We start from the raw sequence: 4306 nt of genomic DNA, 5'->3' as shown, positions 1-4306 counted from the left end.
AATAAATAAGAACAAAATGTACTTGTCGAAATTAAAAAAAAAATGGATGTTTGCGTAGGCACTAGGGGGGGGGGGGACGACTCGGTACCCCCCCCCCCCCCCTTAGTTCTTGGTACTCCAGTCTGTGTACTATGGTCTGGTTCCCTGCTTTGATTAGGGCACTTAGTCCAGACTAGCCATCGGCTCAACTTATTATAAGCCGTTGCTAGGGCAACAAGTCCCATAACCCCAGAAGACTTATCTCCACTTGGTTTCTATTTCTGCTCATTAGCGTGTAGAGACGTACCCACTTGTCCAGTTCTGTTTATGTGGAGGGGTTTACTGGGCAAACTAGGGGCTAACCAGTGGTAAACCAGGGGCTAATCATAAGCAAGCTAGGGGCTAACTAGGAACAAACTAGTGGCTAATTAAAAGGCAAACGAGGGACAAACAAGGGGCAAATCAGGGGCAAACTAGGGGCAAACTAGGGGCTAATTAATGGGCAAACTAGGGACAAACAAGGGGCAAACTAGAGACTAACCAGTTATAAACCAGGGGCTAATCATAAGCAAGCTAGGGGCAAATTAGGTGCAAACTAGGGGCTAACTAGTGGCTAATTAAAGGGCAAACTAGGGACAAACAAGGGGCAAATCAGGGGCAAACTAGGGGCAAACTAGGGGCTAATTAAAGGGTAAACTAGGGGCTAATTAAAGGGCAAACTATGGGCAAACTAGAGGCGAACCAGAGGTAGGGGAAGATCAAGCTTACGTGGAGCTTTTTGGTTTAATCCTAGCAGAGGCCCTAGGATAAAACTGAGGGGCCCTTGGCTGAAGCTAAACAGAGACCCCGTTCTTAAAAACTACCAGGGGCCCCTCGTTTGGCTATTATTTATATCACACGTGATGTGCTATCTTTTTGTTTTACTGCTATAAGAAGATTAGAAGGCAGTAGTAGACATTCGCATATGCACACATTTACACTAAAATATACAAACACATACACGCACATAAACACTTATACATTAAAACACAAACACACTCTTAAACTCTTAAGCACATATTAGCATATACATATATATGCAGAAACCCTCTTACACACGTACACACGCATTTACCCACAATCACGTACACACATATAGAAGCACACATACACACACACACTAGATACACACACACAGGGAATACACATTTTCACGAATCGCCAACACTGCATTTAAACGGGCAAACATTATTTTCTATTGAAATTTCGACCTTGAAAGATCCCAAGCCCGACGCCAGACAAAGTGCCAGACCCAGTTCCAGGCGCATGGATGTCCAGCATAGGCGCCAGTTGATGGAAAAATCGAAGGACAGTAGAGTGAGAGGGGGGGGGGGGAGGGGGGAGGATTTATGGATTAACGACGTAGATGGATATTTCCTTTTAGATTTGGTTAGTGCTGTGAATATAAAAGAGAAAGTCTTACATCTTACTTTTAAAATATGTTAAAATATGGACAGGGAATGTGGTGTATGAAGTATTTTACACGTATCGCTGTAAGTAGTATGAATAGGGTTAGGATTAGGGTTAGTTTCAGTGATAGTGTTAGAGATAAAGTTACGGTAAAGTGTATATCAAAAACTAAAAAAATAAAACTAAAAAAAAAAAATAATAATTAACCAGCATTGTATACGTCTTGCTATTGTTTAGTTACGTACAGTTGATAGTGCTGGTGTTTTTAGAGTCGAATCAACGGCTTTTTTTTAGTCAACGTGATGGTGTGGTCGACTGTTACCCCGAAGGTCTCGAGTTCAGATCTTAGTTTAGACTCGTGACTACAAAAAGTCCCCCCCCCCCTGCCTATCTGATGGGTAACTGACTTGCTTTACGGAAACAAAAGGGGCTGGGCATAGTGTCGACTATACTATCACTGTATGTACTGAGGTCGTTGAAACAGATGAACTCTGCTTCATCTGCCCCATATGTTTTGGGAAACAGGAACGGGAAAAGATTATAATGACTCAGTAAAAGTAAACTAAAGGAAGAAGAAAACATAGGTTTTTGTATGAGTGATATAAATGGTAATTGGAATAGGTGGTAATCGGTATAGGTGGTAAATAGTATAAGTATGGCAGTAAGGACTAACATAGGTTTGTATCCGGCACAAATAATGCCACCAACTATAATAAACATTACCTTAATTACTGATTTGTTATCATGAAACACCTGTTGCATCATGTTGATTAATTTCATTTTAACTAATTATTTTTGCTTAATCATAACTGACTGTTGAGATTGACAATTAAAATATTTTGACTTCCTCGGGCAAAACACGGAAATATATTTTTGATGGGTGAATCTCTTGATGTTCAATTAAAATTTAAAGAGAAGAGATCAAACGATGAAAATTTTGCTTTAGACATATGTTACATGCGGCGGGTTTTTAAAATTTTTAATTAAAAGTTCGGCAGAGATTTTTCCTTTTTGTAGCAGCAACACTGGATTAAGACAAAAGGAAAAAAAATCATTTATATTGTTTTCTAAAAGCGTTTGATTAAGATAATGGAAAATTCTCGTCTACATTTTTTCTGGTAGCATTAGATTATTGACAATGGAAATATTTCGTTTAGATTTTTAAACGGCGCTAACTAGTATTGAAAAGTTGACTTAGAACTTGACTTAAATTAATTTACTTTGTTATTATTTTATCGGAGACGCTTAGACCAATAATTTTTGTTAATTAATTGCGTCTCACTGAAGACATACCGATGCAGAAATCAGGAGATATTTCATTTTAAGATTTAACTATTTGATGGGGACGTGTAGGTGTGTTATAGTAAGTAAAACTATCTTTTATGAGCATAGACCAGGTGAAGTAGAGTTCATCTGTTTCTCTAAGCCCAAAAAATGAAATGAAGAGGTCAGGTACAGATCAGACAGTTAGACTAAGGAACGCGCACATTACTGACTCGGGGACCCATGTGTGATGGTTGCACAAAAGAACGGCAACCCTACTGACTCGAGACAACCAGAGACGTTGCTAAGGGAGAGTGGGTGGAGTGGCCGCCCCGGGCGCCGAAATAGGTCGCTACGCCTCTGGAGACTACACTTTAAGCTTGAATGGATTTCGACGCAATGTCAAATCAAACTCTATATCCGCATTGGTTAATTTTGGGTGAGTAAATAAGTACTGTACCTGGTCGCTAATTATAGTGTAGACCTTAAGCCTTCATGATACTGTCGGACTTGTTTAGTAGTTTTATAAAATGAAGATAATTAATTATCTTTTAATAAGGGGTCATCCATAAATGACGTCAATCTTTTTTTTTGACAATTTTTACCCCCCGCCCCCTCACCTCCTTCACACATCGTCACAAAAAGCTTAGAACGATGTCACACCTCAGTCCACACCCCCCCCCCCCCTCCCCTCAAAATTACAGATGCATTTTTCTTAAAACATCGATATTTTTTCCAAAATCATGTCTGAACTCTGCCAACATAGAATATTTTAATCAATTTCTATTACAATTTATTAAAACAGTTTTCTAAAACGCTAAAATTCGTTTTCTAACATAGCTCTTTTATAATGCAACAGTGTGACGTCACATCATCTGAACACCCCTCCTCCCCCTCATCACACACCGTCACAAAATTACGACCCCCCCTATGAGTGTGACGTCATTTATGGACGACCCATAATCATATTTTTTTAAAAAAGAAATAAAATTAAAAATAATATTTAAAAATCACTTATTTTTATTATAATGGCGACACCTCTCACAAACTGAAACTCCCTCGAAAAATGAGCTTCAATGTTTGAGCATCATAACGATGGAAAAAAATAAAACCTTCGACAAAGAGCTGCGATTAAAGTGTCGAGTCGTCCGCTCTAGCCTAGCGTGAACGGAGATTGGCGAAGTAAACATCCGCTTTTAACTGCCGGAGAGCTATAAATAATTTATCGGAGTTTCCCGAACCGATGCGTAAAGACAAAATTCGTTGTAGCTAGTAAATATTGAAAAAAAATTCTATTTTTATGGTGTGGGTTAAATTATATGATGTAAAAATAATTTAAAAACAGACATTTGTTTTACTGTTAGTGGTATTAGACAAAACGCCGTTCCGAATTATTGATTTTTTACTTTTAAGCAACGGGCAGTCAAATTTGGGCCATTTAGCTTTCGTGAGGGGGGAAAAAAAATCCGCCTTCCACCGATAACCAAGAATTGTCGGCCCTTGGCAAAACACAGAATCTAGGTGAGCGGTGCTGTTGGAGGCAGGGAAGGGGGGGGGGGTGGGGATGGAGTGAGTCTGCGAGCGGTATGGCGTGCTCACACGTTTGAACGTGCCT

This window comes from Physella acuta, unplaced genomic scaffold (genome assembly GCF_028476545.2).
Source record: "Physella acuta isolate Inbredline_101_S28 unplaced genomic scaffold, ASM2847654v3 ptg000315l, whole genome shotgun sequence".
Classification (NCBI taxonomy): Eukaryota; Metazoa; Mollusca; class Gastropoda; family Physidae; genus Physella; species Physella acuta.
The sequence above is the reverse complement of the archived record's forward strand: the minus strand, read 5'-3'. Positions refer to the sequence as shown.